The sequence below is a fragment of the Pinus tabuliformis genome, chromosome 6 (genome assembly GCF_031772625.1).
Source record: "Pinus tabuliformis cultivar Carrire ecotype Pingquan chromosome 6, CPIR1, whole genome shotgun sequence".
NCBI classification, from domain to species: domain Eukaryota; kingdom Viridiplantae; phylum Streptophyta; class Pinopsida; order Pinales; family Pinaceae; genus Pinus; species Pinus tabuliformis.
Window position 1 is genome coordinate 792,999,098 of NC_142292.1, and position 26,592 is coordinate 793,025,689.

Consider the following 26,592-nt stretch of genomic DNA (forward strand, 5'->3'; position numbering starts at 1 on the left):
TATGTCATACTTTGCAGGCTGCAGTGTTCCATATTTCCACGAGGTGCCATGAAGTATGCTTAGTCCAAATGCACTGCTGTATTCCAATTTTTGATGAGTAGTTCCAGTTTTTGAAGAGTTTTCATTTAAGGGAGGTCCAAACAGTTTAATCTTGGTCTCCCTAGGTTTCAATTTCCTGTTTTAGAATATAGAGAATGTTATCTGTCCAAACAGTTTAATCTTGGCAGATTTGTAGATAGGTAGAGAATCAAAGGGACCCAACTGTTTAATCTGGGCCCTGGCAGAAATAAGTGTAGATTTAGATAGGAAAAATTCAAAAGAAAAATTGTAAATCTAGGTTTGCAAGTCTAAGTGCACCCAATTCAAAAGAAGAAAAAATGTTAGGAAGGTAGGCTGGGTAGGTAGCTGTGTGGTTGCAGAAAGGCAATTTATGATCAATTTTGTGTTACAAAGTGCCTTATCTTTACAGATCACAGTGCAGGCAGTTTTCATGCAAGGGAGCTCAAAGGTGGACATAACTAGCCCCCCCTTCTTCTAATTCCCCAAGTTACTTACTAACTTCCCAAAGAGGTCAAGATCTGCTTGATTCCTCTTAGTTTCATCATCATCCATATCAGTTGCCTTGGTGAAGATCTGCTTCACTCAAGGATTTTATTTCTTTTCAAACTCTTTTCCCCAAAATTAGCCTAAGGTCCCTGACCTTGGCGCCTGCTTATCACCTTCATATTAACTACTAACTCTAGTATATAACTCCCTATCATTTTTCCCATCCCCCTATTAAAACTTTGTATATAAAATTCCCCTATGTAAATATTCCCCCCCTGGAAATATAGTCATATTCTTTCTAAAGTCAGGGAAAGAACAGTCCATCTGGGGCTACTTTTAGCCCATCTGTGTCCAAGCAGGGATTAATCTGACACCTGGCCAGATTAATAACCTCTTCCCTAGCCCTAAAACCCTCAAAAACCCACTTTTTGCCCCCTTATCCTAAGTTTCGGGCATAAATTGCTAAACCCGCGCGCAAAAACCCATGTTCTACCCCTTTTCCTAAGTCCTAACTGTAAAAACATTAACCCGCGCTCGAATTAACCCCCCAAACCCACTAAACCTAAGTTTCAAACCCCACCTACGCGCGTTATTAAAATTGGAATATTCTGCGCATATTCCCCGCCTGTATACCCCCGCCGACTCGCCATCGCCGCCAGCCGTTGGATCATCCGCCCCGCAGATCTACGGCTGACGGGCCCTCCCATCCCCGAACTGCCCGAGCTTTAGCGTCCGGGAGATGGGTGGTATTACCGCCATACTCCCGCCACGCATCAGGCTCTGGGGTGTGGCGGAGCCCCTCCCCCCAAAACTGCCCAAGCGCTAAGGCGGTGTGCCCAAAACTGCTTACCGCCCTCCCCTGTGACGTAAGCCGAGTCACCTGCCAAGTCACCTTCCACGTGGCCTCCTGCCATCATACCCTGCCACTGTACATGCCACGTCACCGTCCGTACATGATGATGTCACCCGTTGATGTCATCCCGCCACATCATCATGCTGACGTCATCGCTAACGTCACCTGCCGTACGAAGTCACATTCGCTGATGTCATCAGCACTTTTTGGCGCGAAGGGCAAAAAATCGCACTTCGGAGCCCCGGAATCAGTTTCTGAGGCAGTTTTTAATGAGCGATTAGCGCCCAAATCGCTCATCGCTAGATTTTTTGGGCCAGAATGGGGAATCTTCAGGGAATCTTTTGATTCTGCGACCCCCAGGAAGCCCGAAAGGCGCCGAATGAACCATTTTTCTTCGTGAATCACTCAGGGAGGAGCAGAAAACGGTTTTGAAGACAACAGAGGCCGAACAGCGGCGATTAAATGATGATTTAACACACAGCACGTCAGAACAACATCGGTTTATTGCCAAAGAGTATCAGCCGAAGATTTTTTAGGGGCTCGAAGCACCTGAACATTGATGAGCCCCCACAGAAAGTCAAATCAAAAGGCGTAAGCCCATCCTTGCCCTCAAATCACAGTTAAAGCTTTAAATGTAGACAGACAGCAGAGATACAGAAACCCATACACATTTATTTCAGAAAACACTGCAGCTAGCCACCTAGGACAACATCATTTACTCAGTTTTGATATGGTGGCCCTGAGCGCAGCCCAAGATATTTTTTGCATTTATTTCTGGATAGGAGTAGGTTAAGTAATCATCTTTCTTTCATACCTGATTAGGTCAAGATGTAATAAAGGAACTCTGTAGATAGTTTTGCCCTATATATACCGCCCTCTACATTGTTACAAGGGTTGGTTGATTGAGAATTTTCACTAGAGACTCGCATTGTATACCTGAGTTTTTCTATAATCAAAGATTGCTGAAAGCTTGGAGGGCAAACTGAATGTTGCAAATGAATGTTTTGGAGATATGAAGATGGAATTCTTGTGCTGCAGCCTGAAACAATAAGTGCATCTTACCTCTGTTTATTGTTTACCACTATCTAAATAGCAGAAAGAAAGAATAGCTTAGAATTTGTTTAAATACACTCTATGCTCAATTTCTGCTATTTCTTTATGTTTTCCTCTGATTGAATTGGTTATGAATATGAATTCCTCCTGGCTCATGTTTACCCCGATTCACTTGTGTTGGCCAATTATCTAGGGATTCTTCACTGCCCCTAGGTAGAGCTCTGTTACCTCCATCTGCTAAGCTGATTGAGAGATTCTTAACTGCCTCTCATTACTTAGCATTCTTCCCATCATTTAAACCTGAAATATTGTTTCATGCTCAGCTATCTTGCTCCACTTGACCTCTCTTGTGACCGAAGAAATGCACCAGCAGTTCTCCTCCTCGACTCCACGCCCAATGGTTTGAAACTTCCAGACTATGCCTTGCCTCTCTGTCTGAAAACATCAATTTTCCCACCAAAACAAAACAAAAACCCCCTGAACTCAAAACCTAGCCTAAAATCCTTTTCAACAAAGCTAAATCATAAAGAGAGAGCCCTCTCTGATTGCAGGTTGGCTAGAACCTGCAGTCCAAAGTTGGTCTGTGGTTACCTCGGTCATATCCTTTTCCGGAGCTTAAGGACAACCTGAGTGATAACATGGGCTTCCCTCATTATAACTACCCTTATACCATAAGATGTGGCTTGGAGCCTTCCCCTGCTACCCCACTTCATTCCACCATTATTTCACATGACACCTGCCATTTGATGGATGCACCATGGAACTGCCACTCCCTTAGAGGTTAAAGCCACCTAATAGGGTCATTTCTTAACCTCCTTCTTGAACTTGTGGACACCTATACATTTTAAAGCCCATTATGGAAGGGCATGCCACTATAAAGTGCGCACTTGCTTCCATGATTTGTAAGCTCATTTTCTCAATTGCACTAATGAGTTGTTATACTAGAAGGTGAGGAGGCACATTGAATCTTATACACGATTGAAAATTTGTTTTCATCTTGGATTTTGGTCTCCCTATATGGGATACAAGTCCTCCAGAGGGTCTTAATGGCCTTTGTAGGGTGAGCGTTGAGCACCATGGGCCTCCACTATAGTAGAGAGAAGATATCCATGCCATGGGATCCTCACCACCACTTATTTACCCATGTCCCACTTGTTCGATGATGATGCACCTGGACCACCTTGCCCAACTGGCTACACACTTGGTAGTTGATCCAAGGCCGAGGTTGGGTTTTGTCTCACCTAGGGAGATAAGGGAGGGATTACATCATTGTTCCAACCCTACAGATGGAGCACAAGCTTGTTCAATTTAGTTGGAGACCCATGAGGATGTTCTTTGTGCCCCCACAACCACATGGGAGCACCATAGGTCATTTAATTGGAGATTAAGGGGACACCCCCTTCATCACTGTTATTATAGCTCTCCTAGTCATTATGGCACATGAGGGACTTCATTTGTCCTTCCAACGATCTTCTAGATATGTTTCTATCATTTTGGCCCTCTTGAGAGGCTAATTATTCATGTTATGGAGATATTTGGTGGGATTGTCACCAAAATAGAGTTATTTTGCACATTATTTTATTATAGGGACATCATTGGGCTAAATTAGGCCATTCAAACTCCTTAGAGGATTGTATAAATATAAGAAAGGAATTCTCTCTCATTCATCATCACTTGGATTTGTATCTCTTTGGAGAAAATAACTCGGACCTGCTATTGAACGAAAAATTGAAAATTTATTGATTCATTTTGTTGTGACCTTGTAGTTTCCTATCTAGGGCTAGAAAAGTTGCATTATGACTCCTTTGTAGAGAAAAAATCCTAAATCAAAATCACTTTGAATCCATTCTCCTCATTTGGTCAGGCACTGGTCTCAATCCTTGGTGATCACCCTTGATTCTTTTCCTTTCCAAAAATTTGCTTCGCTAACCCTAGACGACATAGCTAGGGCATCAAACAATTTCCTTTAGAGCTATCCATTTGAGGTGCGAGTTGGAGGAGGACTACACTAGTGTCTCCTCTCATTGCCGTCAAAAGTTGATGATCATACCATAGTTGGTTTTAGAGAAACATCAAGCCCTAGTCTCAAAACGTTTTTTGATCGAGGTCTTTCTAGGTTAGCAACATTCTAAGGGGTCTATTGTGCTTGAAAAATCAAAGGAAGTTTATTTATTATTGATCCCTCCTTCCCTTGCTTGAATTAGATATTTGTTTGAAGATTACACCCTAAACCATAGGTATTATTTGGTATCCTTGGTCTCTTTGTGGTCCCATCCTTTATATTACAAATCTTGGAGGATAGGTAGCCTAGACCTTGAGCTTGATGTTTGTACCCTTAGATTCCCAAAAAATCACCTCCCTAAAATTTTGCTACAAGCCCTAGATTTTTTCCCTATCTTTAGGGGACCGAAATTTAGGGGGAGAAAAGAGAATTTGATCACCAAACCTGTTGGACCAGTGCCTAGTCCTTTGGGCTATGGAGTCCTTAATATGTTAGATTGGCCAAATTTTTCCTCAATCAGGTAAAAAGTTAATGCCCTAACTACCAACCTTCAACAATTACCTACTATTAGAATATGGAGTTTCATGAAGAAAAATAACATTTCATAACTAGGAACATTCATTGCATGTTATATCATGATTAGGTGCACAAAATTATGCTAAAAAATCAAAGTCGTTAGAATGGTGTGGAACCTAAATGATCGCATAGTTCTCTTCATCCTGAATCTGACGCAACTCGTTTCGCGTGAAACAGACACCGTATGCTCCCAGAAATGCGATCTGTTCACTTTGTCAAACATGGGAAAAAATTGTAGGTGGCTAACAGGGATGCTGACTGGGCATTAGTACTGCTTAGGTGGCAAAGGGAATATTCTTAAAATATTTTGTTGAGTTAGCATCGTCCTATTGGTCCATGTGTTTTTTTTTGGGCCAATGAGGAGGTGACGTGTGGCTAAGCCGGAGGCTACCACATGTCCTAATGACATTCAAAATTTTGTATGACAGACAGGGTAGAGGTCGGGCTCAACCCCGCGACCTCCCACAGCATAGGCCAACGACTTACTAATATGCTCACACTATGTTTCTTAACCTACTACGGATGCAGGTTAATGTTAAAGACTAATGCCGCCAAGGTTGGGGGCGGGTGGACTTAACCGACCCCCATGTGAACACCGAAAACACCAGCGATTAATTGTTTGTTGTGACCACCAAGGTCACTACCACTGCCTAACTATCGGACCAAGCATCCACATGTGAACATGTCATGAAAACTGTTACTGTGACCGTCGGAGGGAGGGGGCCAGCGCCGAGGGCTAGCTCCTGGGTGCATGGTCCCCCATATGGATAAGCTTTTAGTTTTAAGGCCTCGGTGACAAAATTAATGGTCCTACAAATATTCCTGAAATCCGGGGAATTTGTCACTCCGTTAGCACGAATTTATAGGATGATGCCGGATTTTGTGCAAATTGTAGAGCGAATAGTGGAGAAACTAGGAGAGGTCATAAATTCTCCAGGTTTCGACCAAATGGGATGCAAAAAGAGGCTAGGTGGCCATTTTTGGACATTCTTGACTCATTGGAGCAGGTTTTAGAAGCATTTGAGCATTGTAAGCACATCTTTTTACACTTTTGAGCATAATAGAGAGGCCCAAGCCATTAGGAGTTGGACCAAGGAGACGTAGCCTAGAAGGGGTGAACTCCTTCATCATGTTCCTATTGTGATGTGTTTTTGGTGATGTTTTGTACATGTTTATTCTGCTGTTAAGTCTCTTATTTATGTTAAAATAGCTCATAAAATTAACATAAAAAATCATTTTATACTTGCAAAACTCATGAATCCTTAAGCACAATGAAAGCATATTGTTTCTTATATGAGGAGGATCTTAGCACAACAATCTAATATTCTAAATCAGATCATATCATGAGTAACATATCTAAGAGCCAACCGAATAGCTTCCAAAACAATTCTTCAACAAAATTAGGGCACAATAACATTTACATTAGTTTCAACAATTACATGCATTAGACATTTTCAAGAGAAATATTTCACCAACAAAAGAAATTATAATATCAAAAAATAAATAACTACAATATAATATAAAAAATCAGCTCCAAATATCATAGTGCATCCAAGATACTCCAATAGCTTCCAAAGAAAAAGTGTGAATTCTTTTACAAGAGAAGGATCCAAGTGATGATGATGAGTTCTCAAAAACGAGACTCTCTTCTATTTATATGAATCTCTTTAAATTGAATTAGCCTAATGAGCCCCCAAAATTATAAAATAATGTGAAAATATAAAATCTTGGTCACAAGGCCACCAAGCAGCTAATGAAGTGATGAAGAATTCATCTATAAGTGAGCCGAAATGATGAACTTGTGATGTAGAAGAGTCGTTGGAGGGTCTTGTTGAGTCATCAAGGTGCCATAATGAGGCAGACGGCTCCATGAATGATGGACAAGGGGTTATCCCCTTAATCTCTATGTAAGTCATCATGTGGTGCTCCAAAGTGGCATTTGGGCACAATTAATGGTCTCATGGGTCTCCTGATGAAAGATACGCTTGTAGACTGCTCCAAATGAGGGCATTGAAGATGGTGCTTTCCCTCCTATGTATCAAATATGAGCCTAACCTCCTTTGGGTCTCAAATCAGTTGCCAAACCTTGTATATATTGCTAAGACGGATGGGGGCACTCCTGGTTCAAGTGCATCATCTCTCATAAAATGTGGGGCAACGAACAAGTTGTTGAAGGTGTTGAGGGCGCCCATAATATGAGACAATGTTATATCACCTGGCGAAGGCCCATGGCTCTCAACGGATCCCCTACAAGTGTTAATATGACCCTCGGGTGGGCTTGGGCCGAAGTTAAGTTGCCCAACCCATGACGAAACCACCTACTAATTACACATAAGATCCAATGCATCTCCTCACCTTTAGGCACAATAATTCATTAGTGTATTTAAGTGAACCAAGCTTGTTATTCAAGGGCACAAATGAGACTTCATAATGGGTTTCCCTTCCAAAATTGGGGCTTTGAGCATGTAATGGTGATACCTACCTAGGAAGGAGTGGATAAAAAACAACCCTATTAGGTGTTCCCAACCCCTAATGGGAAAGACATGTCCAAGAAACATCCTTCAATTGGTAGGTGTCATGTGGATATAGATGAGGTGGATTGAGAAATAAGGGTCTCAAGGCTAAATGCCATGGGTTAAAGGGTAGTAATGATAAGGGATGCCCACATATGGGGGTGTATGAATGTAGGAGGGAGAAATCGTGGTACATGAATTGCCCTAACCTTTGTTTTTCCACCCTTCTTCACTAACCTTTTTCTTTTTATTGATTTTTCTTTTATTATAGAGCTTGGGGATCCAGGGAATGAGAGCATGTTGTGTATGATATAGTAGTGATACCACCTTAAGTTGGGGTAGTTCCTCACCAACCAAGGATTGGGACATGCATGGGTTCCTTAATGATGCAGGGGGCACTCAAGGGGACCCTAGGAACTAGGGTGATGACCATAATGATAAAGGGTAGAGTTCATGTTTGGATATTTCCCACATGTTAATATTTATTGTCCTGACCATCTTTTGCATTTTGTGGTATTATTTCCTTTTGTGTGTGGCCATGATATACTTTCATCTTCTTCTTTTTTTACCTACATCAACCTTTGGGGCAACGTTCCAGGCCCGACCTAGACATGTGGAAAATGGGAGGGGGATTATTAGAGCCTTGTGGACCTGGAGAGGGAAAATGATGAAATAGCGCATGTAATGTGCAGAGGGGAGAGAAAAATATGGAATGGGAAAACGAGATTGTGCTATCAAAATCAGGGTTTCCCAAGTAGTGCCCATCCTGATGCTATAAGCCAATAGGGGAGATCCCACGAGACTAGGGTTGAGTATTAACCCCCCATTTAAGGTGAGGGAACAAGACTATAGTCGAAACCCTTCTTCCAAGTCACCCAATAATCCATACCCAAGTGGGCCCAAGGCAACATAAACATAAGCACCTAATTGCATAATGAAATAAATACCTTTAGGATTGGATGACCCACCTTCAAACATACAGTATCGAAAAATGGGCGAGGGTACATTTGATTGGCTCAGGGAGAGGAGATCAGCTTGCACAATATCGACTACACTTGTAGCTGTCAGGGGCTATTGGATGTCTAATGAAGACAAATATACGAGAAAATTTCTCCTATGGGGTCACCCACTGGTGGTGGGTAACATGCCCCATTCTCTCCAAGGGCTGAAATGGTCGGCTATATATAGGTTCCAACTTGGCACATGATCCCATTGTTAATGAGCTTTACTTTGGCTTAATACGGAAATAAATGTGCTTTCCCACTTGAAACTTTTTATGTAGTCTCTACTAATCTGCATAACTTTTATGCCTATCTTGGGATGCTTTTAAATTTTGTCTGATCTTAATCATATATTGCTCCATTTATTTTAGAAAATTTGGCCCAATAATTACTCTATTTACTAGATCATCCTAACTGATAGGGATGTCCCATTTCCTGCCATAAAGTGCCTCATAGGGACTCATTTGTAATGAATCTTGATAGCCATTTTTGTATGCAAATTCTACCACTGGAAGACAGACTCCACTTTATTGGTTGATGCATAACATACATCCTCAACATTTATTCCAATATTCTATTTATTCTATTTATTTGAACATTGGTCTAAGGATGATAAGATGTGATAAAGGCTAGATGGGTTCCAAAACCAACAAATACTGACTTCCAAATTTTTGAATTAAACTTGGCAACTTTATCTAATATTATGTTTTTGGGTAATCCATGCAACTTGAATATCTATTTCATGATGTTTAGGCACAACATCAAGCAATCAAGTTGAATTTATAACATTATGGAAATGCCTAGAGGTCGTTAAAAACAAAGGAATAAGAAGGGTTAAAATCCTAGGGGATTTTATTATTGTAATAAGAATGATTTCTAAGGTGATAACATTATGTGCCTCTTCTTTCCCATCTCTGGTAAGAAGAATTGTATTGTAGTTGAATTATTTTGAAGAAGTCTCATTTTTTCACATTCTTTGGCAGCTTAATAGAGATGCTGACAAAATAGAAAATCATGGGATGGAGCTAGAGCGAGGAATCCTTGAAATAAATGATGAGAGAGGGAGTTTAGCTCTCGTGCCTTAACACAAAATTGCATATATATGAAAAAAAAAAATCATTATTGTTGGCCATCTCTTGAATAACAGGTCATCATTAGTCCAACTTCGCATGAACATTGGAATTTATTTGATTATCAAGGTTTATCCACTTGGATGCTATCATGAGTATTGGTCTTCATGTGGTAATCGAATGTACCTTGCACTCCCTTCCAAGCACGTCAATTCTAGGAGGTTTGATAGATGGACGACTTCAACATTTAGTTTTAATGGAGTTCATATGCAGTCAGCAATATTGTAGAGCCAATTATATTCCCTTATCATGTCATTCTTAAATTCACAAGGAGACATGTTGGTCTTATGCATTGAAAAGCTCAAGTTTACATTAGTTACTTGGATATATGGAGATATGGTTTTAATGGATCCATCATTGTCCAGTTTCAGGAGAGGTGTTGAAAACTATTTATTTATGTATAGATCTCTTGGTTTATGGCCATGTTGTTCTCTCATCTCTTGGTGTATTCATCGTCTATATTTAAAACAGGAGTGTTTAGTAATGATGTAAGATGAGGTTCAATATGTGGAGCTTGAATTGATTTGTTGGAAGAAATCTATGGAGATTCTATTCAACCTATTGATAGGAAGGGTGGAGCTTATCTCCAGAAGGTTGAATCTCATAAAAAACAAGAGGGAGATGAGAGCTAATTTGGTAGAGAAGAAATTCAAATGTTTACAGGCAAGAATTGAGAGGAAATTCGCAAGCTTGGAGGTTAAGTTGTTATCAAATAAGGTGGAGGTCTCATGTTTTGATGTCTTTGCAGGTGCTCAAGATTTTATGTTTGGTAAGGTAGAACATGATGTGGAGGCGCGACAAGAACAAGATGGCAGTGCTTCATCTAGCGATGGAATGATCCAAGGGAAAGAGGTGTTTTTCCCTGGAATCAACGAGGTTGGGCCTTCAACTTAAATTTTCAAATTGTGAATGTACAACAAATATGTTTTGTTTTTGGGTCAGTTTTGTAGGGTTTATGGAAGGTATTAATGTATAATTTTAGTTCAGAGGGTCCATAGAGGCAAAACATATATACTTTGGATTTACTAGAACGTTGAAGTTGTTGATATGACAAAAGCAAGTTTTGCACTAGCATATGTACATGGTTTTGGCCATGAAATCCAACTTATATAATAGATATCTAACCATTATGTTTAAAAAATAAATAAATAACATTAAAATTAATATATTAGAGGCAAGATTTTAAAATAAATGAGAATGGTATATTGTATATGTGTAATTTTTTGTTATTTAATAATATAATTAATTTAAAATAAATAAAAACAATTTATTCTAATTTTATTAATGGTTTTAAATAAATAATTTTTCTTTTCAATTTATTTTTTATTTACATTTGTTCTGTTTTATTTGTCAGGTTTTTTTTTTTTTTTCTTCGATTGGGTTTTATTTATTAGGATTTTTGTTAGAAAAGATTGGAAATATGAAAGGTATTTTATATTTTAATTTTACTTTACATGTTTTATTTTTATATAAATAAGACGTGGTTAATTTAAATTAAAAAAAAAATCATATAAATTTTTTTAAATACTATTATTTGTATTATTTTATTAATCATCTTAATGTTTTTATTTAAAAAATAAAAATAAGAATATGCAGAGATAAATATTTATATTTAAACAAATTTGAAATATGAAATATATGTTTATATTTTAATTTTACTTCACATATTTTATTTTTATATAAATAAGATGTGGTTAATTTAAATAAAAAAATCATATAAATTTTTTTAATATTGTTATTTGTATTATTTTGTTAATCCTATTATTGTTTTCATTTAAAAAATAAAAATAAAAATGTATGGAGATAAATATTTATAGTCAAACTCATTCGTGTTGAGCGAGAAGAAAACACCTAGAGGAACCTTCTCAAATATTGAGGTACGTGCTAAGTTGGTTGATTGGATTCCCAATACAAGACAAAAACATGGACACTTCAACCATATGCACACAATGGACTTGTATTACCTCCTCTCCATGGAGCATCTACACTGCCACATAACGGACATGGATCAACACCTACAATGCATAAAGAGACACCTTGACATTCCCCCCGCTATTGGTTTCTCAATGGGTAGCAACAAGGAGGTGATCTTGGTTGCAACAAGAAATTCATACCCATTTTCCTAATCTCTTTACTCTTGCTATGTGTTTGGTTTCTCAATTTCTTATTTACTTGGTTTGTTTTCATGGCCTTAAAGGTTGTATATTAACATATGTATGACATATTCTGAACTCCTGGGCAATTTTTTGTGTTTTGTCTCTTTTCGGAGAGTACATTTATTAATATGTTTGAGTTTCCCCAATGACCGGTCAATCTAAAACCTTCAATTTTTTCATGTAATTTTTTTTCTTTATATTTTATATTATATGATATAAATAAATATAATTATATATTTGTTTCTAAATATTAGGGTTTGGCATGATGGAGTTGAGGTTTTACATGTATTACAACTCTCAATGTTTTTCCTTTTCACTAACTTCCGAAATTTCAAAGTAAACTTGGTGTGTTTGTCTAATATTATCTTTTTGGGTACTCCATGCAACTCAATTATCTATTTCATGAAGATATGGACTATATCTACTACTTCATGTGTAGACTTAACAACTATAAAGTGAGTTTCCTTGCTCAACTTATCTTCCACCACCATGATAACATCATGTTGTTTAGATGTCTTGGGAAATATTGTAATGAAGTCATGGATATGACCTCCCATTTCCATTCTGGAATTGGAATTGGTTGTAGAATTGTAGCTGGATACCTGCACCCCACCTTCACTTTTTGACATTCCAAACATTTTGCAAGGTATTTTGTAATATATTTCTTCATTACTTGCCAAAAATATGTCATCTTCATGGTTTTCATCATCTTTTGATATCCAGGGTGACCTGAGTAAGGTATTTTATGGAATTCATCCATGATAAACTTCCTTAAATCCTTGACATTAGGCACATATTTCCTGTTTTTTAATATTAGTATTCCATCATCATTTAGTTGGTAGCTTCTGTTTACTAATCCATCTCATTTTTCTTGTCAACACTTCTTCACGTATTGGAACTGTTCATTATTTATCAGTCTTTATTTAATCTTCTCCTTGATCAAATGAGCATGTGGTCAAGGCTGCTAGGTGTTGAAGCCTCGAAAATAGTTGCTACAACATGAGGGAAAACCACCTGGTCTGAACCTTGGTTGGAAACTCCTTTTCCGTTTGGTGTAGTGGCTCCGACTGGGGATAATGGGACCAGTTTCCCAAAAGATATTTTGATAGTGTTGATGGGGTGATATATGATGTAACGGGGGAATGATTAAGCTAAGTGTAATCTAATATAAACTATTTGAACACATGCATATATCCTAGTTTAAACACTAGTAAACTATAACTATGCCCGAGAATAAAGTAAAGTATGCGATCTACAATAATTTCCTATAGCAATTGGTAATAAAGATCATTCAACTGCAATAGGAAGTGAAATCGTTTAACAATAATCATTTTGGATAAATAGTTAGCAAAAACGATTGTGAAAGATATATCGCATATAAAATCGTTCATATATTCAACACAAAATTGAAGCCAACACCATACAAAAGTGCAATAATGCTAACCGAAATTCAAACTTTCATACATAAAACAATTGAAGAAAATTTATTGCCTGATACATAAATAAAACAGAATCACAAGATAAAAGTACCATATATGATAAGTTCTGCTCATGTGTTTCATCAATATCGACCTAATTCAAATCAATCCAACATCATATAAGAGTGCAAAAGTGCAATTTCAGTAGAACATGCCAGATATTCAAAAGAAAATAGATCTTGTTCCATTCATTCCACTAGAACCTCCTCAAAGGTACAAAAGTGCATGTTTTGAAGAATGTTTCTGATAAAATTTCTGGACCCCTCTCTAAATGCATGAGATGGGTTTAAATACTAAAACTATAGGTCTTAAAATATATTATTAATACAAAAATAGCTGAGGAGGTTTAAATGAACTTCCTCATATTATGCTAAATAAAACTAAAATAAAAATAAAACAAAGTGACTAACTCCTTTGCATTTGATCCTTAAGATCACAAATATCTATCATTGGTTTGAGCTATGTCAGTTGGTCGATCACAGATTTCAACTGTCCAGTAAATATAGCATTCGTCAGTGCTGGCACCATTTTTTGTGTGGAGGTAGTTAGGAATCGCAAGGTCATCCACTGGCTGTATGGTTTGACTAAGAATTGTCAGTATGCTTCCCAGTTCAGCTTGCTCGTTTGTCTGATCACCTCCTCCCTTTCCTTTGCTGCTTGTCTCCATTGCTGCTCTAGTTGATTGGCGTTTGGAAGAAATCTTGGTATAGATTCTGCAACCAGGTTGGTGCCATGTAGATTTTCATTAATGGCTTCAATGATGCTATTTGTTGCTACTATCATGACCGTTGTTGCCCTTTCTTCTTGCTTGAGCTGAGAATCCCAGTCTGCAAATAGAATTTCTTTATGCAATTCCTTTAGTTTTGGAAAATCAACCTTTCTCCCATCTTCTGATTCTTCCTAGGTGATAAAGTCAGAAATCCTTTTATGGATTTTGTCATACTCAAGTCTCATGTCGATGACTTGTCTTGTTAGCTTATCACTTATCTCACAATAAGGATTTATTTGCGAGATTTTCTAGCACAGAACTTCCTTTTGTTGCATTAGTTGGGCGTTAAGGTTGAGTGCTTCTTTTACGAACTGATCGATTTGTGGACTGCCTTTATAATTCTCTATCATACCTTGAATCCGAGCATCCTTTTCTTCTAGGTTGGCTTGATGTTGTATTTTCATCTCTTCAAACTCCTGTTGTAGTTTGGTTATTTGTAACTATGCTTGTTGGTTAGATTTTTCTTGCTCTAATTATTGTTCCAACAGCAAGATCTTTTGTTCCTTTTCTCTTTGCAGCATTTGGACCTCTGTTTCTTTATCAATAGTTGTCGTAGCATAGGCTCCCGCAAATTGTGAAAGACTCGTAAGGTTCTCAGATGGGTCCATAGGTGAATCTTTCTAGACAATGTCCATTGGTTCGTTGTCAAGAGTGGTAATAGTTGCATCATATAACTTTCTTTTCTTCCTCTTCCTTTTGATGACAAATTTATGGGTATGGCTATAAAACACATCTAATGGAGGAATCTCATCAATTCTCAAAATAATTTCAAAAGTGGGGGTGCCAGGAATGAGTTCTACATCTTGAGTGCCTACAATTTTCTCCACTTTAATTTCTTGAGTTGATTTGTGATGTGGAGTCAGTATCTCAAATGTTTGCTCCTCTGTATGGAGCGTCTTATTAAAATGCTCCCATTCTTTTTCTAAATCAACAACAGGGGGTTTCGTCGACTGAGTGGAAGTAGAGGGAAGTTCATCATGTTTCTTTGCCGAGGTTTGTTCGACTGCTTTTTCTGTGGTTCCGGTTGTGTCCCTTTGAGAATCTCTTGTTTTATTGCCCCCATTTTGAGACTGTAGTTGTGAGTGCTCTGACTCACGAGTAGATTTTCCCTGGGACTCTACTTCAGAATTTTCTTTGGAATTTTCTCTGGAGCTTTCGTCTAAGCTTACACTAGGAGTTGGCTCCCTTATTGGTTCAATCTGTAGCAGGTCCAATGGGACCTGTAATAATCTCCTTTCCCTATATTCATGGAAGGCTTCAAGATCATCTTGGGCAAAAAGTAGTGATTCCATATGCATCACTTCTAAAAACGTCTCTTTTTGAAGGAACAGGTCATCGAATGCATTTTCCTCCAAGGTAAATGGTTTCAATTTCACCATAGTAGTGAAGTATTTGGCATTGCCATTTGGGTCATACTGTCTTCCCGGGAATGTAGTTAATTTAAGAGATTTCATAATCTCTGCTTCCTTGCATGCATGTCCAAAATCGTGTAGTACAAATGCATCACATTGCAATGGAAATGTAGGCCAAATGACCTTTTTCTATTCCTTCAATCCTTTGCTCAACCCACCTTCCCCTGCTGTTTGGTAGGCTATCTCCCTAGCCATTAACTTATTGGGGACATAGTATGGGAGGACATGTGGTGAAGCAATTCTCTCGAACACTCTGATATATGTAAATGTCTCCTCTTCAAACGATCTAGCTACATGTAGGATATCTACTTCAGCTTCTCTAGAAAATCTAGGGGCATTCCTGTTGTAGACTTGTTTATGAATAGGTAGCATAACTCCTTGAAGATTTTTGTAAAAATGGGGGCGAAACTGAGATTCCCACATACTTTTATGATATATATGGATAGGAAGCAGGTCTTGGATAGTCCACTTCCATCCCATGATAGGAAATTTGGAACCAAAATAGATAGCATCCATTATATAGGCACTCATGAAAAATGGAGGGTAAACCCTAGAAGAGATACTCCTCTTTCTCCTATACTCCATTATGGCTCTCACCAAATTATCAGAAAAAATTTGGGCCCAATTAATTATTGTTACATTTATGGCTGAATATATTAATGGTAGCCATTCTGGGGAAAATTTAGTATTATTGGGCTTGTCGAACATTCTAGATAGCATGGCTATTGCTAAATTATGAGGGGGGGAGATAGATGTTGTAGAATACATACCTGTCTTATCCTTTTTTATCTTGCCTTCGTTTTCAGTCCAGGTTCGTGTGACATCTGCTGGGTCTTCATTCTCCTTAGAAAATTTCTCGAGGAACTATTTATTGTAGAGATTTTGTGGCTCTGGTAGATTGTACATAAGCTGCAGACTGTCCGGTGAAAAGGATCCCATAACCTCCTGCCTGCTATTCTTGAATTCTCTGTCCGAGACGTCCACCTGATTGATTATCCACTTAACCATATATGTATATGGAATTATCTTCGGCCTTGTGGCTATGCGGTGCAGAAATGAGCATGTTGTCTCGAAGAAGGAGGCGTCGGAGGAAATATGACCATCGGCTATGGCCTTTGTTACCAAAGGTCTTGGTTTCTCTTCTTCTAATAAATCATACATGGCCTCCCATGTTGAGGTTCCTTTGTCTTTGCTGCATGTAGTGTTAGAGAATAGAGGGATCATTTCTGATTTTTCAGACGGCGCTACCTTTCCTCTCTTTTCCATTGCTCGTAACAACTCTTGTTGTGGATTGTTCCTGAAAATGGAGTGCAGAAAAAGCTATCGGATAGACACAAGTAAAAATGAACATAAGAATGAATGATACAAATGACTTTGAAAAGGTGTCAAGAAAGGAGTTTTTTTTAAACGCAAGTGAGAAACTTATTAGGGTGGTGAGCTTTTTATCTGTGATAATTCCGATTTTGTGATTTGCGATGCAATATCGCAGATCACAATATCACATTTCGTGTGTGTGCTTTCTTTCCCATTCCTTTGGTTCCTGTGAAATGTGATATGTGGGGCATTCTTTATTAGTTTTCAAAGAATAGATTATTTGATAGGTTTTTCTTTGTAAAGCCTCTTTTCATTGCGCAATGAACTTGAGTGTTTTTATAACATAGTTGGCAATCGGGTTCGGGGTCCCATCGCATTTCGCAATATCGCAAGGTTGATAAGTTTTCAGATCTTTCTTAAGGGTTTCCAATGCGATGCGATAAGGGTGAATGTGTCATCGCAATATCGCATATCGCATATCACATGGTTAAAGATAATTTGTGAGGGTGTGTTCTTTACAAGTGGTGATATGCCATGCGGGCATAATAAACGTTTTAGGACTTAGTTCAAATGAAAATTCTAATAGTTTCAAGGTTAAGCGCGGTAATCCCTTTTGATCACTTTTTTCACGGGTTTTTCTCGTTAACAGGGGTTTTGACATGCTTGATCATGCGATATGCGAAAAGGAAAGCATTTGCTAGTTTTTCAAAGGGTTTCATCTTTATATCTTGCTTTATTCCACAAAATAACAAGAAAATTCCAAAATGTTAAATTTATTTTTTGGAAGGGATTTTTAAGGGTCCCCATTTATTAATAGAATATTAGCTATTATGTTAACAAATGGGGGGGGGGGGGTGTTGTTGAATAGCACAACAATTGGTGACTCTCTAGAAGAACCAGTTATCTCTGATAGTTTTTTGAAATTTCTAAAAAAAAACTTCCAAAATAAAGGTAGTTTAAAAAAATAAAAATACATGAAATATAAGATAAGTAACTCTACTCTAAATCATAAAAACAACATCTACCTAATTATCATTCTTTTGATCATTCTTTTCAATATGAAATTTGCTTTGTCTACATCAGTCATTACTTGGTTTTAAAGATAAAAATAGGGGGACTCTCACAAATTAGCTTTTAGGTGTACTCAGTTGTCATAGGTAGAGCCTCTACTGCCGGCATGCATCTATAACCTCGACAGGGTTACCTTTTAACCAATAATGATTCAGTATCCCATCTAGATAAGAATTTAATCCTTAAAGATAAGTTCAGATTTATATACTTGTTTTTCTAAACAATTCTCTTTTATTTAAAGTTTTCATTTTACTCCTTAAATGCCATTCACTGGTTGTAACTTGGTTGAACAAGCTGGCTCTTGATGAGACCCCTTGTCTTTTGATTAATGGAATCTAAAACCATTACCCTGTTTTCATATGCAGTATTTGTAACGTTAGCTAGTTATTTCCTTATGATAATGGTAAGTTGGCTCTTAATGAGACCTCTTATCCTTTAAGTTTAAGCATATTTTAGAATTACACTCTCAGGATGAAAGCTTACTAGATGGGGAGAATCATTGACTCCTTAAGAGTTTTTGGATGACAATTGTAGAGTTGAAGATGCTTTTCTGTAGAGAGAATTTGCTTTGTTGAAGATAATTTTCTTGACTGATAGTAGAGAAAAAGTTTCTTTATAGAGTCGAGGTTTAGCAAAAGACAAATAATTTCGGCAAAGAACAAGCAGTTTCAGAGCAATAAAACTTAACCCATGTTTCAAATGTGAAAGTCATCTTCTTAACCATCTCTACTTATACAAAAAGAGACTATTATTTGCAAAGCCAAAAGTAAATGCTACTCAACTTTTATTTTTTCTAAAAATTAAAGGAAATAATATACAAGGAATAGAAGAGGTGATCTTCTATGAAAAATATTTCTTAAGGATCTGCCCTTTAACAGGTAGAGATTATCTCTTGCCTGATAAATCTTGTAATAAAAAGATTGATGGGCCTATATATTCCACAATCTGAAACGGGCCAAGCCACATTCGTTGGAACTTGGTATGCTTACCTTTTTCATCACGTGCTTTATCCCATTTCAATACCAAGTCTCCAAGCTGAAAGGATTTTGTACTTAGAGAATTTGCATCAAAGGAAGCTTTGACTAACTATTGATGATGTGTGTGTGTAATTTTGGCCTCTTCCCTTTCTTCTTTGAGCTTAAGGATTTGTAATTGTATCACTTGCATAGAATAGGAAGGAGTTTCTTCAATAAATTGAACTAGGGCTAGCGAGGGAATAGATAAATTTGTTGGGAGGAAAAATTCTTTCCCATAGACCAAATTAAAATGAGACGTGCCTATGGAGGCAATCTGTGTTATTCGATCTGCCCATAGAAAAAATATTAAAGACTTATGCGAGTTTTTTTTACTTTGATCAACGATTCGTTTAATAATCCTTATGAGATTTTTGTTTGTAAATTTGGCTAAGCCATTTCCTTGAGGATAATAGTTAGAAAAGTATTTAAGTTTAAAACCTCTTTTAAGAGAAAATTATGTCATAGCATTGCCTGAAAAATAAGATGTGTTATCAAACATAAGGGCAGATGGCAGACCAAATCTGGTAATAATAAATTGATCGATGAATTCAATAATGTTTTCAGAATTGGCTACCTTAAGCGGAATTGCTTCCACCCATTTCGTGAAGTAATCGGTTGTTGTAAGAACGTATCTATGTTGCTTAGAGGAGTGACGAACGATCTCACCTATTATGTCTAGTCCCCATTGTTCAAATGGATGTTCAATGTTGGATGGTTGCATGGTAATGTGGGTTTCCTCTGTTTGCCAGCAACTATTTGAAAAAATTTACATTTCCTTACATAACTATGTTCATCCTTGAATAAGGTTGGCCAATAGTAGCCAACATGCAGTATTTTATGTGCAGTTGTATCCCCTCCAAAATGTCCACCAGCTAGTCCATCATGGAGTTCCTGCAAAACCTTTTCTGCCTCATATTTTTCAAGACATCTAAGCAAAACAAAATCATAATTTATTCTAAATAACACATTATTGATGATTTGGTATTGTCTAGATTTTAGCCTCAAAGCCCTTTTTCTTTGGTAACTTAGTTGTGGAGGGGCATACCCATTTCTTAAATAAAAGATGATATCAACATATATGGATTTAGTGTCATTAAGGCTTACCTTGTATACTTGTATATCGTCCCCTGAATCTTATAGCGCTGATAAGTTGGATGCTCCTGCTAGCATTTTGTAAAAACCTTGACCTTTTACAATTTTAGCTGGTCTAATTTCAATGTCATATTCTTGCAGTGTCGTTACCCAATTTTCCCTCTTCTCACCTACATCCCTTTGTATTAATAGATTTCTCACTACTGAGAATGGTACTACTACCTTTGTGTGGGTTTTGAGGAGGAAGGGTCTGAAATGATTTATGGATTTGAAAACAACAAAGGCTTGTTTTTCAACATCTGAATAGTTCAATTCAACCCCTTGTAAATTGGAGCTAAAGAAAGAAATTGGTGCTTCGGCTTTATCATCATTGACCTGTGTTAATATAGCTGCATATGATTTCTCGGAAGCAAAAGTATATAAAATGAAATGATTAGAAAAATCCGGAGTTGCTAAAGAGGGAGCATTTATGATCGCTTGTTTAATCAAATCAAAGGCTTCATGCTCTGTGTGTCCCCATTTAAAAACAAAATTCTTCTTAATCATGGATTGAAGAGGTGAAACAATTCGTGAAAAGTCAAAGACAAATATTTAGACAAAATTTATCCGACATAGGAAAGATTGCATAGACTTTTTGTTATGAAGTAAAGGAATTTCAGAAATTTCTCTTACTCTATCAGGGTCAATGTGAATCCCTTCTTTGGATACAATGAATCCAAGGATTTTTCCTTCACTTAACACAAAGAAATATTTCTTGGGATTAAGAGAGATTTCGTACCTCTGACAACGCTCAAATATTTGTTTTAAATCTCTCATATGATTACTGCTCTTTTTGGAGTATACGATTATATCATCTAAATAGATTACCACTGATTTGTTTACCAAACCTTTGAAAGCTATGTCCATGGATCTTTGAAAAGTTGCACCAGAATTGATTAATCCAAATGGAATCTTTTGATAGGCGTAGGTGCCCCATTTGGTTCTAAATGTAGTCTTTAGTCGATCATCTGGATGTACTAGAATATTATTATAACCTGAAAATCCATAGAGGAAATACATTAGTTATGAGCCTGCAACTGATTGCAATATCTGTTCCATAGGAGGCAACGAAAAGTTGTCCTTTTGAAAAGCTTTGTTGAGATTGTGAAAGTCTATACATATTCAAATATCATCATTCTTTTTCCTGACTAGGACAAGGTTGGAGACCCACCTAGAATGTCTGACCGGGAAAATAAGCGTGGCTTTCAGCAATTTATTCAATTAAGATCTAATCTGATTTTCTAAATTGGGATGAATCTTTCTCAATTTCTGTTGCACAGGTTTTTCATCAGATGTCATGGGGATGGTATGTTGAATTATAGAAGTGTCGTATGTTTTAAGATCTTCATAGTTCCAAGCAAATACATTCTTATATTTCTTCAACAAATGTATGAAGGCTGATTTTTCATCTGATGTAAGACCAATACCTAGATTGATATTTTGAGGTTTAAGGTCAGTTCCAAGATTAACTAATTCAAACCTCAAAGTTGAACTCTGAAGTTTTTAGTTGGTCTATCTTTTGAATCTGTCCTTAAGGTCATATAAATCTTCCAGCTTAACAACAGACTTAGGTATAACATTCATTATATTGTTTCTTCTTGCTTATGTTGGTTGTCATGTTGATCTTCATCAATTATCTGGTCATCATAAGAACCTTTTGATGTCAAAAATATTATGATATCTGGATCATTATTAAAGACTCGCCAGTTGGTGACATTGTAGGGAATATAAGGCCTAAAAATCAGTTCAATAGAAAAACGATCGGGACTGTAATCTCCTGGTGGAATGAACTTGGAGGGCACATTAGCCAAAATATCGGTGCTTGCATTTTGGAGTCTTTGGATAGTGAGAAGTAAGGTCTTGGACTAATGATTGATAATGTTTCAAATTTCGAGACAAACAGTGTATAGTATTTCTTACCTATTTTATCACAATTTCTGAATCCCCAAACACTTGAAGGTGTTTGATATTAAGGCCGTTGGATTTATACAAGCCTTGAACTAAAGCTTCATATTCAGTAGTCTTGTTTGTGCAATCAAATTCAAGTCTGCATGCTAACATAGTTTCCCCCCCTTCTAGGCTAACTAATATGCATCTTTCTCCTGCTCCATCATTGGATTTAGATCTATCAAAAAATAATTTCCAAAATAAAGAGATAACTACAGGTTTATCTACAAAATTTATACACTTAGAAGTATATGTTTGAGAAAAGTTTTCAACTTGCGATACAACAAAATTTTCCAAGAAAGGTGAAGTATTTGCATTGAAATTTCCTAGAAATGATTCGACTAAGTAGTTTCTGATGATATTACTGCTATACGCGACTGGTTTGTTCTCTCCTTCTAATTTTGTAACAATATACTTTTGATGTTTTTCGCGATCAACCCTTATTTGATTTGGCTTGCCATTATAGGGAAGCCACATGTGAGACCATTCAGTCACAAAATAACCATGGAGCTTCTATGACTAGTATCTACTAAGGATTAAGCCGTAGAACTTAGGAATATCATCTATAAGAATATCAATGATTTGACACACTTTAGGGTTCGATGAAAGTCTAATGGTAACTTGATTAAGTTCCTCTATAAATTCGACTTGGGATTGGTCTAACTGCACAATACGCACAACGGATTTTTGAGGCTGAACATTCAATTTCGCATAAACTGTTCATGGTAAAATATTAGATGAAGCTCCAGAGTCAACTAAACAGTTCTATAGATTTTTGTTGAAAATTTCAAAAGTCAACAAAAATGGAGGAGTATGGGATTTAGATCTTCCTTCGATTAGAGCAATATCAGTAGGATCGATTCTGTCTAGTGAAGTACTAGGGGGCCTTCCCATTTCTTGGGCAGCTTGTGAGACTACATCGTAGGAAGAGGCGAAGTAGGGACTAATTTGAGTTCTTTGAACATCAACTTCTGTTGATGTTTCAACTTGCTAAGCTCATGAAAGGTAATGTTTTCCCTAGTATTTTTCATATCATCCACAATGTTGTATTCCATTTCATCAGATACTATGATGGTCTTAGCTGGAGGTGAAGAATTTGATTGAAGAGGAGTAGTTTGGGTAGATTTGGATGGAGACTTCTTACCTGTTGTTTTTTCCTTGGGAGCCAGAGTTGATACCTTCTTCTTTGGATTTGTTTGAGGTGAATCAATAGGGTTTCTACTCCGGGTCGCAACAGGTAGTGCTTCTTGTGTATCTTCATTGGGAAGGATAAAGTCCCACATTCCTTGTAATTTGACCACTTCATCATCTGTTTGTTCTTCAGTTGTTGAGACTTCATCATCCTCCATATCTGATTCAACATTTGATATAGTGCTTGGAGGCTTAGGATCAGTGGAGGGATTCCTTTTATATGGTCTGAAAGATTTCTTTGAGGAAGTCTCTGCTACTTGTTTCTTGATATCAACCATTTCATTAGACATGGTTTTGAGGACTTTTTGTAAACCTTCAAGATCAAAAGGATCTTTAGGTGCTTTTTTCTTGGATTCATCCCTAAAAGTCACTTTATTGGATTTTTCGTTCTTCTAAATCATTTTTCTTATCTAAGGCTAAAATTCATTTTTCTACAGCTATTTCTTCTTTCATGTTTTCTACCAAAGTCGGTTTGGCAGCTCTATCGACGAAAATAACTACGTTTGGAGGGAGGGCAGAAATGTACCATTCATTTTGGACTTCATCGTTGGGCTTGAATGTCATTGGTATTTTATTCAATAACTTGTTGAAACGAGAATTGAAGCCTTTGATCGGTTATTTAGGTTCAACTTTCAAATTGGAGAGATCGTTGAGAAGGGTAGTCGTGGATCTGTCATCTCCAAATTTGGTTAGGAATTGCTCTTGAAAGGCATCCCAACTATTAATAGAACCTGATGGTAATGAAAAGTACCATGATCTTGCTGATCCTTGTAAGGTATAAGGGAATAATATTACAACTGCATCTTCTTCTACTACTTCATTTAGGTTAATGGACAATATAAAATTGTTTATGTGTTCCACAGCTAGTAGGCCATTATCAGGATTGGACTTTGGTAGCCACTTTTCGGGATGGGTTGGCAATTGGTGTAAAGTTCCTGCCATTCGTACAGCTCCTGGATTTTTCCATGGCCTTGGAGGGTTTTGAGCCATCGTTGGTATCTGCATAGAGGAAGATGTTCCAGTGGTTGAAGGTGATTGGGTAGAGGAGGCTTGTGCTCCAGTACCTGTGTAAATCACGATATGGAGTTGTGAGGTGGGTGATTGACCTTGTGATGAGATGGATGAAATGAATGAGGATGATTGAGGTGATGATGAGAGAACCTCACTATGGGATTCAGATGGTGTCTTCTTAGCCCTCTTACGGCTTGGTAGAGGGAGTTTGAATGGAGGGATCCCAAACTTTTCACTCTGTGCTCTAGTCAATCTTTGAGATGAGGGAAACTGAGAAGTAACACTATCTTGGGATAACTCAGATTCTTCTTGAGATATGGAAATCCCCTGTAACTTATGAATCAAAGATTGGACTTCAGGGGTTTCTATAGAAGAAGAATGATCTGGCTTCTGTAGAATTTCAATAGTGGGTTCTAAGGGTGTCTTTACAAATTCTCACTTAGGATTCAGAGATTTAGAATGCGATTGAGAAGTTGGAGGTGAGGGTGAGGGAGTTTTACTCTTAGAATGACCTGTTGGTTTGAATTTACTTGTCATTCATAGTTAGGCCTTCCTTCTAGCGCCAAAATTTTTAAGCCTTGAAAATAGTTGCTACAACATGGGGTAAAACCACCCGGTCCGGACCTTGGTTGGAAGCTCCTTTTCCATTTGGTGTAGTGACTCCGACTGGGGATAATGGGACCAGTTTACCAAAAGAGATATTGATAGTTTTGATGGGGTGATATATGATGTAATAGGGGAATGATTAAGCTAAGTGTAATCTAATATAAACTATTTGAACACATCCATATATCCTAGTTTAAACACTAGTAAACTATAACTATGCCTGAGAATAAAGTAAAGTATTCGATCTACAATAATGTCCTATAGAAATTGGTAATAAATATCATTCAACTGCAATAAGAAGTGAAATCGTTTAACAATAATCATCTTGGATAAATAGTTAGCCAAAACAATTGTGAAAGATATATCACGTATAGAATCGTTCATATATTCAGCATAAAATTAAAGCCAACACCATACAAAAGTGCAATAATTCTAAACGAAATTCAAACTTTCATACATAAAACAATTGAAGAAAATTTATTGCCTGATACATAAATAAAACAGAATCACAAGATAAAAGTACCATATATGATAAGTTCTGCTCATGTGTTTCAGCAATATCGACCTAATTCGAATCAATCCAACATCATCTAAAAGTGAAAAAGCATAATTTCAGTAGAACATGCGAGATATTCAAAAGAAAATAGATCATGTTCCATTCACTCCACCAGAACCTCCTCAAAGGTACAAAAGTGCATTTTTTGAACAATGTTTCTGATAAAATTTCTGGACCCCTCTCTAAATGCATGAGAGGGGTTTAAATACTAAAAATATAGGTCCTAAAATAGATTATTACAAAAATAGCCAAGGAGGTTTAAACAACCTTCCTTGGATTATGATAAATAAAACTAACATAAAAATAAAACAAAGTGACTAACTCCTTTGCATTTGATCCTTAAGATCATAGACGTCTGTCATTGGTTTGAGCTGTTTTAGTTAGCTGATCGCAGATTTCAACTGTCCAGTAAATATGTGTCCATCAGTGCTAGCACCATTTTTTGTGTGAAGGTAGTTAGGCATCACAAGGTCATCCACTCGCTGTATGGTTTGATTGAGAATTTCCAGTATGCTTCCCAATTCAGCTTTCTTGTTTTTCTGACCACCTCCTCCCTTTCTTTTGTTGCTTGTCTCCATTGCTACTTTAGTTGATTGGCGTTTGGAAGAAATCCTGGTATAGATTCTGCAACCAGGTTGGTGCCATGTAGATTTTTGTTAATGGCTTCAATGATTCTGTTTGCTGCTGTTGCCATGACCGTTGTTGCCCTTTCTGCTTGCTTGAGCCGAGAATCCCAGTCTGCAAATAGAATTTCTTTATGTGATTCCTCCAATTTTGGAAAATCAGTCTTTCTCACATATTCTGATTCTTGCCAAGTGATAAAGTCAGAAATCCTTTTATGGACTTTGTCATGCTCAAGTCTCATGTCGACGACTTGGCTTGTTAGCTTATCAATGATCTCGCAATGAGGATTTATTTGCGAGATTTTCTGGCACTGAACTTCCTTTTGTTGCAATATATGGGCATTAAGGTTGAGTGCTTCTTTTACGAACTGATCAATTTGTGGACTGTCTTTATACTTCTCTGTCATAGATTGAATCCGCACATCCTTTTCTGCTAGGCTGGCTTGATGTTGTATTTGCATCTGTTCAAACTCCTGCTGTAGTTTGGTTATTTGTAACTCTGCTTGTTGGTTAGATTTTTCTTGCTCTAATTGTTGTTCCAACAACAAGATCTTTTGTTCCTTTTCTCTTAACAGCATTTGGACCTTTGTTGCTTTATCAATATTTGTCGTAGCATAGGCTCCCACAAATTGCGACA